At 40.7% G+C, this 12,636-nt stretch overlaps 1 protein-coding gene across 1 annotated transcript in view; it reads right to left on the minus strand.

The window, feature by feature from the left end:
* The window catches only part of HNF4G (hepatocyte nuclear factor 4 gamma), a 60,570-nt gene extending 48,893 nt beyond the window's left edge, over positions 1–11,677 (minus strand). Inside the window, exon 1 of the mRNA XM_085537280.1 lies at positions 11,436–11,677. The gene's annotated coding sequence lies outside the window, so the exon portion shown is untranslated. The remainder of the gene's footprint in view (positions 1–11,435) is intronic.
* Between the last annotated feature and the right edge of the window lie 959 nt (positions 11,678–12,636).

A 12,636-nucleotide genomic window follows, 5' to 3' on the forward strand; every position in this document is an offset into this window, starting at 1 on the left:
GGGAAATAAATATACTATTATTCTAGATTGAAAAAAAAAAATAAATAAATAAAAAAATTAAAGACAGAAAACAGATTTTTTTTAAGTACGACTTATTTTCCTATGCGTTTCTATATCACAAACTGCTCTGGCAGTAATTCTGCATAGTGAATAAAGTAAAAAGAAATCCACTCTAATCAGATAACTTACAATACCTTATACTTATGGTTCTTGTGTTACCTTGGCAAAAATGAACCCTTGTTTGTCTTCTTCAGGCAGTGGGATCACACCATTACAGATCTTTCAACATAAAGTTACAAGAAAAAGAGAGAGAAATACTTTTTTCTCTTTTATCAAGTTTTTATAATGTCTAGGTTTTCCATCTCAACTGTTCTTGTTCAAACTAAATCTAGTTCAGGAGAAAATCCCCACCTCATTTCCCTGAGAACCTAGTTATTTTGTCTACCTCAACAACCAGGCTACTCTACCTTGTCATTTCAATTTTCACATATTTTCTCTTTGTGTATTAGTTCTTTGATTCAATGAAATCTCATCTCCTCAGCCCACTGCCATAAACTACTGTCCGGAACAAAGCTCTCTCTCAAATTCAATCTCAAACAAAATGAAAAAGAGAAAATCACAAATGAGAAAGTGGACCACAACCAATCCTACGGGTCCTGTTCTCTCAAGGTTTGCAAGCTATTTCACTTTATCAAGTAAACCTGAACTACGGGAAGGTGCTATCACCTCTCTCACTGTCGAGTGAGAATGTGTTAATAAAAACAAGACCTCCTTATGGGGACACTGGTGTGTCAATGTTAATCACCGATTTCACTGAAATACACTACTTGATCTCAAAAGTGATTTCCAGATGAAAGACAAACAGCTGAAATTGTGTTTGAATAAATAGAAAAGCAGGCTCGTCACACATCTGTGGAATTACTGTTACTGAACTATGATTACAATAAATACTAATTATGTTTGTAATGGTAACACCTAAAAATCATTTGTGTTCATTTGAGTCTTTTCTGAGATATTTAACAGCCCCAGTAAGCAGGATGACAAGGGCAACCATTACAGGTATGTTGTCATATTCTGCACAAGGCACTGACCTGTGGAGGGTCTCCGTTTAAAGAACCTTCAGATAGGGAATAATTTATTTTTGCTTCAAAATTTAGGATATTTATTGCACTTTCTCATACTGCCTTTTAAAAGCTTTGTAATTTCTTTCTTCAGTTCTGTGCATGTGTTTTTTCTCTACTTTATATGCCTTCAACAGCTTTTGTAGAGAGCCCCACCTGCTAAAGCCTCCCCAAGAGAGCTGTAATAGCTGTAACTCATAGGACTAGATTGTGAAGCTTTTCCTTCAAAAGAAAATCTGGAAAACACCAAAAATAAAACACTTATGTATCAAACATTTATAAATGCTGGAATTTAGCCCCTACATGTGAACTTTCAAGTTAAAAGGATTGGGCAAGGAAATTTATTAAGGTTTTCTAAAAGTGAGAAAATTCTTTGTCACATAATGGTGCCTGTAATTTTTGCAATCAAGAATAAGTAGTTGTCTATATCCACGCTGTGCCATTGTTGAGATACAAGCCATGCAATTGCTTCAACAGAATTACATACAAAGTCTGCACTGAAATAAAAAATGTTTCGCACAATGATTGTGAATTTAATAAAAATGATGGGATTCATTTTTTTTCCCCCTTCTTTCACAGTGATTTTAAACCAGTGTATCCCAATTAACTGAACTTCATGAGACAGAGAAAGCAGCAACAGTGCACAAAATCGGTGCTAATGATTCCCCCATGCCACATGATAGCAGTGACGTGTTAATAACAGAATACTCTAGCTCAGTGCAGATGTTCCTAGAGTCTGGTGACTATTGAAACAGTTTCAGTTTGCTGAAAAGCAATGCTTTGACTTCTTTATTCAGCTGCAAATCGGATGTGTTATTAATAAAATTGTTCTGACTTCTTCAGCTGAGCTTTTAAAAAGCTAGACTACGGTTAAAAATTACTAGCATTTCCCCATGACTTTTCAGGGCATTACCTCATTCTTACCAGGTTTACTGTGGTGTGATTCCATAAGTGTGCAGATGTTATAGAATGGGACTTTAATGAACTTGGCAACCTGCAACATATTAAAAGTAACCTTCTAATATTCAGATATATATATACACTTATATACAAACTGAAATGCATACATATTTCTCTAAAGCCTTCAATATTCCCACTGCTATGTTGGAACATAAATCTCTTGTTACTACTTTATCTGTGAAACACTCATTTTTCATGCCTCGGCATTTTGTTTTCTACTAAGCAGAGAATCCAGCTTTTGTGTAGTTCTGCAAGGCTTAATTTTGAGACCCCTGTTCTGTTCTCACCTTACTACTTACTAAGCATCAGACCTGAGGTCGTCTGTCACCTCTAATCTTAACCACTACAGCAACTTTAGTGATGCTTATCTGTAGACACTTTAACACTTGTTAGTGTATCTCCTTCTCCACAAGTCCTGTTCAAGTTAAGTTCTAGGCTTGCTCTTGCCTTCCTAGGCCAAAGCTTGAGACGTACCCAAACAAATCATCTCTTTCATTATCTGTTCCTTCTGTCTGCTCCTTCTGAAATGCTTGTATATTTCATAATCTCTGCACTGACCTGGTTCTTCTCCTCTTACATCTCATCTGCAGACTGCCTGCTGATTCCTGCAACTTTCTCTGTACATAAAAATTTCTTTGGCATACAGCCGGAACATGCTTTGCTTTCCCTAAAACTGTGAGGTAACAGCTTACTCAGAAACCCAGAGCTTGCAATGAAGAATTTTACAGTCTTTGTCCCTTTTTAAAGATGTCTTGGACTGCCTTGTTCAGTAGCTGTAAGGATTGATGTCTGAACCGTGGTCTTCCTGACACAGACACCCCAGGTGCCGGAGGCCAGTCACCTCATTTCATCTCTTCCAAACAATGAAGTGGGAGAGCAGAGTATTTGGAAATATGCCCCACATCCATCTTCACCAAATTCCTCATCTTGATACTCATCTGTTTTCAATTCAGTTACATCTCCTTCTGCCCTAAAGCCAAGCTCTCCAGCCCGACAGATGTACAGATCGTAATCCATCCTCCAACGCACAGAATGATGCATCTGCTCCTCCCCCAAGAGCAAGCTACAAAAAAAAAAGAATAAAATTCCTCTAACATTCACCCTGTCCCTCACTCAAGTATTTGCTTGGAAAAAATCTACAACAATGGAAGAAGAACACAGTATGCCACATATTTTCATGCTGTTACTGTTAACCATGTTTAATATGCAGCCAGCTGTTCAACTCCTGTATGCAACAAAAGCCAGGGAGTTACTCAGACAAACAAAAGCAAACAAACAAACAAGTAAAAGCAAACAAACTCCAAATACACATACAGAAGTAAAACATACGTAGTCAGCCATTACCACTAATGCCTATAAAAAACTCATGCTTATCTTGATTCGGCTAAGGCAAGGCAATTCTGCAGAAACTGGAGAGCTACATTTAAAATAAGAAGAAAAATATAAAATGCTACTAGTCAAGTTCACGGAGATTAAATGATTTACAGTTTTGCTTTAATATAAAATGTGCATATTTCTCCTTGTTTACAGGCACACAGAAAACTCAAAATGAATTGCTGGAACGCAGGTATAAACATCGACAGAGTATGTATGAAGTATAAACCTCTCAGCCTGGGACACAAAGTACATGAATAAGGCAGCATGAAACCCAGAGAAATTACTTAGGAAACAGATAAAAATGTAGGACACTTCTATGAATGAAGACTAACTTGGTTTTGTAATATTGCTAACTAAACTTTCATTTTCTAGCACAGAAACATATGTGACATTATCCTGAGGTTTTTCTAAGCCAAGTTCCTAGAAATGAAAGAATTTGAAATCTGTTTTGCCAGGAGGTAACCTAGTCAATCACTTATTTTAAATCATATACTTTTATTTGAAATACTATGTTAAGGATCTATCTCATAAATAAATAAGTACATAGGTGGATAAATAAATAAATAAATGCATCTGCCTTTATTCTGGTGGAGCCTATACTTTAAAAGAACAGCAAAGAGCTTGCTTAATAGAGGCAAGTAAAATTCCTAAACACTGACTGAATGTAGAAAATAAATATAGTAAAAAATAAATATAAGCCTTAAGAATTGCTTAATAGAGAAGCTGTTAAAAGCTTTTGTTGTTTTGGTCATACACTAATAACTTTATTAAATGTTTTGCTTCAAAATACTAGCAAGTTCCAGATTTGTATGACTCACAACCAACCGCAGAAAATACGCATTCATCCCAATTCAGTATCTAAAGCTTGAGATACACTGTAAGTAGTTACCAACGGGAAGATATATTTTTGTACGTACATCTCTGTATCTTTTTTGTGTCTGTTACAGTTCCACTGTAGCTACAGTGATTTTAGAGTCAAGGTCATCTGAAACAGCAAGTACTAGATCTGACCAAAAATGAAAAGGAGACACAGAAAGAAAACAAAGAAGAGGATGCCTGTGTTCTTTATCACTCCAAATCAAAACTCTATATGGAAAATGTCTTACTCAAAAGAAAAGGATTCCTTCAAGCAGCAACCACTAGCAAGATGCAGATTTTTCTCACTATCTGAAAAAATATATCATCTCACCTCGGGTTACAAAATATGTTGGATGCTTTATCTAAGAGCACTGAAGCATCTATAAGTGTCCAGAATAACAAGCTGTAGTTGTGGGCATATATATCCTTGATGGAGAAATACACCACATCAGCCATTTTCAAGATTTCTAAATTATCCATCACCCAAGCCAGGACTCCCCACAGTTTCTACTGTCAGTTGACCTGGTCTGAGATGGGACAGAGCTCTTAAACTGAGAAATAGAAGTCTATCACTTCTACAAAGAAGCTGTATTCAGTGATCTCCTGGAGCACACTGGCTTTTCAGGTTTGAATAATGTGTTTAGTTCTCAACAGCAGCACCTCTACAACTAACTGTTATTTTGCACAATTAGTGAAATACATATTTATCAGAAATGCTTTTCCTTCATGACCTGACCCATACAGCAGAGGTTTAACAAGCACCTTTTTGGCTTGAGTTGCTTTGCCTTCCTTCCTGTTGTGGAAAGCAAGAAGCTGGCCTTACAAATTCGAAGCTGTGAAATGAATCATAAAGGGTTTAAAAATTTGCTGCAGTCTCATATATATTTCCTCCTGGACAGTCAAATCTGTGTTCGTTTTCTATCTGCCTAGGATTTGCTTTCTATACATGTATCTTAATTTCAAGATGTCCATTCACGTTCTATGGTACAGAAACTTAAGAACACTCACCAAGAGTGGTTTTCATATTCTACCTATTTTTAGCTTTAGATACATACTGGGAAATAAATTGCTTGACCTAGTATATCAAACGAAGATAAAAATTCAACTATTATGTTGGGCGATAAAAAAATTCATGATGAAACTTTTGTTAAAATTTGAATTCCATTCTCAGTCAAAGTCTGCAACCCGTTTAGCAATTTCTTGCCCTTGAAATGTAAGCCTATTTATTTGATGTTTCACATATTTTCTATACTATTAAAAAGGTCTTTACAGACTTGCTCTTGGAAAGATTGCTATAACTAAGTTGTTTGTTCTCCTATTTACCACTAATCAACAAAATGTGAGTTGCCCTCTGTCAATTTTCGAGCAGGCAAATACATCCATGGCTACATATCCGCTACCACAGCTCACTTTTCTTCACAAGAAATGAAATGAATCATTTTTCAGACAGAACAACATACAAAGGTTGCAATATTCTACAACTTCGGCATATACCCAAACCTCAGCCACTAACGTGCAGCATCAAACTGCAAGCAGCCCTGTATCTGTCAATTTAAGCTAATATCTCCCCTCAGTTATGGACAAAGATTTGTATTCCATTGCCACTGATGGGGACAATTACATTTAAAAGAGACAGGAGACGAGGTGCACAAGCAAATGGCGCTAATACCTTAAACTGCATTAGTTGTTTTGGTAGAGCCTGAAAACGTAAATGAAATGCATCAGGAAACTTGTATTTTTTTTTTCTTGTCCAATCTTTTTTACCAGCAAACAAAGGCACGTGAATGAAATGCGTGCAAATTGTCTGTGGAGATGGACTCAGATCAATGTAAAAGCTCAAACTAAACATGTGCTCATGAAATCGAGCATCTCTATTTTTTCCTGTAGCACTTGTTAAAATGACTTTTTTTATATGTTTAAGATTAAAAAAATATGTTTAAGATTAACATAGAAAGTCACTTAAGCTCAGAGACAAATAATTAGGAAAAGAAGAAAGTTAAAAACAATAATATAAGACAAGATGATGTTAAACATGAACTGAAACAATAGGCTTAGAAAACATTAAAGACATTAAAATGTAGATCCTTTTTTAATATTTTAGATCTGAACACTGGAGCAAGGAATGCCATTTTTCTTCCAAAAGGTAAGAAGATTATTAAGTCAGGATAATACATACCTACTGCGTAGATAGCACCTACCACCAAAGTCAGACCTTGCAATAAAATCTACGTCTTGTTTCGAGAGTAAAAAGCCAATCTCACATTTCCATTTCTGTGATGACAAAAGAAGTGCAAATTGAATGATAACTGCCCAGAAATTGTGTGAAATTACGTATGTATAGACGATGCCGTACAAGATCTCTATTCAGACTGCCAGCGTCACAGTATGACTACCAAACGGCCCAGCTGAAGACTGTTTTCAACTTCTTCTACAGATGGAGCAGAGAAGTAATTAACAGGTATTTAGCAATATGGTAAATTAAATTTTATCAGTTATCATAATTACTCTGAACTACATCATAGAGCCAACACCTGACTACAGCTAACAAGTGCAGAGAGAGGAGAGTAAATGTTTATCAATGTGCAATCACAGCATGGACAACATCTCAGTTTTCTGAGTCATCTCTAAAGCTCTGCAGAAGGAATTTTGTCTGCCAGTGTAATGTCAGTCTGACATTTCCTTGCAGAAGAAATAAATACTATTATCCTGAAGAGCATATAAAAAGACGCTGTCTGAAAGACACTTTCGGGTGCAATTCTGAAACCGGTGATATGAATAAGTCATTACAGTCATCAATTTCAAAGCAACAAGAAGAAGAAAAATCTAGCTGCAAGAGGCACAATATGTGCCTGAGATACATGAGGAAACATGCTGGCTGCCATGAAGAGTTTTCAAGTATATTAAAGAGCTCCGAGAGCGTAAACTGATCTCACTCCTTGTCTGATGCAGATACTTTAAACATCAACAGCTAATGAACAAATGTCGTGTTTAACAAAGAAAGAGGGAAATTCTAAGGTCTGTCTAACTTTCTGCCTATTTTGGATAACAAGCAGCTGGTTACCTCTGAGTGTATCACCAAGCTGGTGTAGCAGAGAAACCTCATATAAAAACGACGCAAAGAAAGCTTTCTTACTGCAGCATTGCCAGAGATACACTAAAAATCCAACCTGAAATGTCTTTTCCATTCCACAGACAAAAAACTTAGTCTTGGGTACAGTTCTGAAAATATATTAGTATATCTCAAAACCCCCCTCCCACCTGCTCCTAATTACTATGTTTGGGCAGGCATTGTCTTGGGGCACACTTCACCATGCTAGAAATAGAGAGAGAAAACAGCAGTATTTGTACAAGTCTATTGTGGTTGGATTCACAGATAAGCAGGAGGCAAAGAAAATTCACACAGCATCTTGTATACTGCTACTGTAATGTATGTCCTTGTTGCTTGGATACCTCCAGTGAATTACCAAGCAGGGGTGCGAGTCTCTTTCCTAGTTGGTATTAAATAAAAAAATCCCAACCTACCACTCTGTAAGAGGTAGAAGATGCACACGGAGGCTTCCTGAGCCAGCCAAGTGCCATAAAAAGACAGATTGAGCCACAAGAATTTTAAATCTTGTGGGTTGCTGCGCCATGTTATGAACTAGATCTCATACAATTCATCACCCAAGTTACAAAAAAATAGTTCAAGAACTCAAAATAATGAATTCTGTCATTTCCAATAGAAGTGTGAAGGGAGAATTATGAATGAACCTTTTAAAACACGTATGTGGAGGGAGATTGCCCTTCTACAAAATGAAAGCAGCAGGCTTCTATTTAAATGGTCCAATCCCAAAACCGAGACCTTTCATTTTCAATTAACTTAAATTGACAATTGAGAAAGGTTTGAAAATGTTGTTGGAGCCTTTCACTTTGATAGATCTCAGCTCTGACATTGCACACAGCATTCTGACCTGATTTTTAGGGTATGCTGTTTTAAAATTGAAAATTTGAAATGAAAAGACTTTGATTCAATCAAAGCTGTAGCAAGACACTCAAACATCTTAATTTGTTAGTAATGCATTTCTCATATTTTCTCATCATATGTTATAGAATGCATCATTCATTAAGGCGCATTAAAACCTAAGAACCACACCTTTCTCTAATGTATTAGAGCAATGTTTTCCTTACAAGAGGCAACAATGGCAACAATAAAATCCTTGATATATATATTCTAAAACAGTCTACTTTACCAAGCTACAATACTGAAATAATTCAATTATCCGATATTGTGTACCTCGTGTCAACATGATGCAACTTAAGCAAATCAAACTGATTTTCAAGCTTAATATCAAATTGTGAATTGCTTTTTCACTTTTGAACACACAAAGGGAACAAAAGAAAGACTTCTGAACAGCTGAAACACTTCATTTAGATAAAAATGGAATTAATCAAGCCAAAAATGGAACTTTAAAATCTTTGAGAAAAGAAGTAAAGATTTCCCTGCATGAGAAGTGCCCACATATCAATTAATAAATGGAGCACATTTGCTCTTCAGCATATATGAAAGCATAATCGGCTCAGCTCATTCAGTCATAAGTCACTTGTGAATTATAACTGTTGTTTTGTTACCATAAATCTTATTCCCAAATAAAGAAACATGAAATCTGTATAATTTTCGAAAAACTTCCATCAAATTTGTGGTTATGGGAATCTTACCAGTATAGAGCATGCAAGCAGCGGCTGGACTGCCTCTTTAATGACCTTGAATTTTTTCAGGACATCTCTTCATATGAAGAATATTGCTTAAAGCATACTGCAGATACTGTTTAAAGTAATGTTTTGATTCTTGTAGCTGACAAAAAGACAGTGAAAACCAATGTTTGTGAGGCAGATTTGGAAGTAACCAGTGCTATCTGCTGGACACTATTTTTGCAACCCAATCCTAAAGAGAATGAAGACACAACAGAAACAACTTCTAGCAGCAATGAGTCTGCATACACCTGCTATGAATTCTGCAGCGAAGTCCAGAACAGAAACCATGTCAAACACAACTAAATTCTGTTCTTGCATCTTTTTAGTTTTTCCGGTAAAAACACATCAAATCCTATTTGATTCCAAAATTAAATTTTGGCCTACTCTGAGGGAGTGAAAGCAGCAAAGAAGTGTTTATCCCACAAGACCTAGGGATAAACACTTAGGGAGCTGGTCTGGCGCTGCTTTAGCGATGCGTGCAAAAGAGCAGTAAGCATCCCTTTACTATCCAAGGAATTAGACATTGCCAGGCCTCAGGAATTCCATTTTCTCCACAGTATCTCCTGTGTTCTTCACTGATGGGAGGCAGGATAGACAGCAGTGCTACCTTGATGTCAACCAAATCTTCGGACTTTATACTGAATACTGGTACTTTTAATAGCCATCTTGGAAAGGCTCTCTCTGTAGTTCTACTTTTACATTAATGCCACTAAATACAGCCGTTTGGAAAAGAGTTATTCCTCTAATTATATAAGTTGCAGAGAAAACTATACTTTGTGGTAAGCAATTGGTATTAGGAAATCAGTTCTAGGCTCCAAATGCTTGAGCTACGTGGTAACATGTACAAGGTAATGTCATCCTTAACTTGTCCAGTGCCTGATTGTATTTTTTATGAAGTGACCCTCAGTCTACCCGGTGTGCTTCAGTAAGAGAAACAGGGACAGGGATGGGGAACTGAGCACTGGATGATGGAAAAATATTTTAAAAATCCTGTTTTCTTCTCAATGTTTTCCAAACTGAAAGATAATGAGGAGTGTGAATTGAGTTTCAACAGAACACTGTAAGTATTTTTTTCCCCTTACTTAGCATATGACTAGAAAAAGGAAAGAAGAATTACATGGTTGATATGGAGTTTGCAATATGTGAAAACCATCTGTGTGTGTATATATATATATGCCTCTTTGTAAACTGTGAGAAATGCTGTTCTTAAGGAACAAGGAGAGTTCCATAGCCCTTTGTAGTTCCATCCAGCACACAGAAGACTGGGACTTGGAGAGCTGGGAAGCGTGGTCAGTCCTACACACAGAGCCAATTTTAACAAATACAGCAGCAGTAACAAAGATGTCACTTTCAGTTATTCCAGTGTCTTTATAATATGGATGACAAGTCACAATAAACCAAAGTACATGCCTCATTGTATAAGGAGTGGCTTACAACAAGGAAGGTCGGACACAACACACTTATACTTCACTAGGGAATATTGCTTTAAAATACCATTACCACTGCAAACTACAGTATTCTTCTGAAAATGTTTGACTATGTCTCCCAGTTCAGCACACAGGAAGTTGGATTCAGGCTGAAGTGCAGCATCTAAAAGTTGGCTTTCAACAAAGCTACAAGGCAGCCTGTTTTAGTGCACCTGCTGTGCTGGAGCTGCTGGATCTGCCTGCAGAACTCTTCCTCCTCCCTCAGCTTGCTTGGCCCTTTTCATGTTTATATACATAGTCGTTTCATGTTTACATGTATAATCATTGTTTCTTTTCCCGACAGGAAGTATTTTGGGATTCCTCACCGAGGCACACCACTGGGCCAAGAACTATGAGTAGCAGCAGCTTCAAAGTAACAAATCCACCTGCTGCACAGGTCACTGTGAGGGCGTGGCCGACAAATTAATAAAGAAATGAAGAAGAAGAAGAAGGTAATCAGAAAGTGCTTCTAAACCCGATGCAAAGCTGTAACCGAAGCTGCTTAAGCTCTGCAGACGGCTGCACAGCGCCGGGGTCGGACCGGAGCCGCCCGCAACAGCGCGCATTGGGGCCGTGCCCCGCCGGCTCCCGCGTCACCGACCCGTGGCCGCAGCAGCAGCAGCAGGAGCAGCAGGAGCAGCACACCCCGCCCCGGGGGCCCGAGGCTGCGCCCAGCGAGCGGCGTGCTTCTGCGGAGCGCCCCGCGTGCCGGCAACAGACACGTGACTAGACGTATTTCTTTAAGGAAAAAAAAAAGAAGTGTATGTATGTAAGCGAACACCCCCCCCCCCCCCCCCACCCCCCCCCGCTGTCCCCTTCTTCCCCGGTCCGGCTCTGCTGTCCTCTCTCCCTTCAGCGGGGCAGCGCTCCCGGCCTGCACGCCCTCCTCCCGCGGCCGTGCTGCCTCCAGCCCCGGACTTACCGGCGGGGCCGCGCCGTCCCTCGGCCCCCGCGGCGCGCTCGCGGCTCAGGGCATCGGCATCCCCTGGGCCGGCCGCCTCCCTGCACCCCCCGCTGGGTCCCGGCGCTGGGCTGCGTGCCTCGCTCGGGGCGGCTGGCACCGTCTTAACCGTACGCTATAGCGTGGAAGAGGCGGAGGAGTGTACGTGTGTTTGTGTGTGTGTGCAGAGGGAGAATTAACTTTGCTCAATGGCGACAGGGCAGCAGCCTCAGCCCAAGCATCAGATCGATTTACTAAACAAACGTGGGTGGGGATGTTAAACAGTAACCAGCAGCTTCAATGAAAACTGAAAGCTGCTCAACCCACGGCTGGCCCAGCGTTGCACCCCGCTCCCCACCGGCGGCCATGCCAGGCGCTCCCGGTCCGGCCCGGCCCGGCCCGGCCCGGCTCGGAGCACTACCGGAGGAGCTCCGCCGCCCGGCCTGGCACCCGTGGGGCATCGGCCCAGCGGTGCGGCCTGCGGGCAGAGCGGGGGAGGTGCGTGCCCCGCGCCGGCTGCGGGCAGCACCCGCTCGGGCTGCCCACCGCCCTGCGCTGTAGGATCGAAGCCACCCCGCTTTGCCCCGCTGTGCCCCCGCTTGCACTGCGAACTCCCTGTTCCCTGCCCCAGAGACGCTGGGTGGACCTCTCAGCGCCTCGCAGGTCGTGACACAAGGAAGCGTTTATAAAATAATAACTGTCATTGTCCTCCGCCGCGGCACACTCAGACTAGAAACAATAATTAACGCTCGGACAGTGAGATCACCGTTTACACCCGCAGAGGCATCGGGAAGGGAGAGGGCACCTGGGGCCGTGTGTCACCGCCACGCGGGGTGTCCCTGCGGTGTGAAATGGAACGGGAGGTGCCACGCAGGAGCAAAGAAAGTGACCGCGGAGCTCCTGGCCCTGTGCGCGTCCCGCAACGCGCACAGTGCCGGGATGTAAGCGGCACTCAAAAGAGCGGAGCAGCGAGGGTCACACGCTGAGACTGGGGAGAAAAAGAGATGAAAAACGTTCTTTTCCTCTGGCCTCTGTGATTGATGGGTTTCTCAGCGAGAATCTCAGTGCTGCGTCCTCATCGCGGTCCCTCACCGTGAGGCTGGATCTCGTTACGGAGGCCGATGCCTCGTTCCCTGAGCTCACCCGTGGAAGCAGCGGGTCGGCTTTCCAGGGGCTTTCGATT

This window comes from Coturnix japonica, chromosome 2 (assembly GCF_054131305.1).
Source record: "Coturnix japonica strain WE chromosome 2, WE-NBRP24, whole genome shotgun sequence".
In the NCBI taxonomy this organism is placed as follows: domain Eukaryota; kingdom Metazoa; phylum Chordata; class Aves; order Galliformes; family Phasianidae; genus Coturnix; species Coturnix japonica.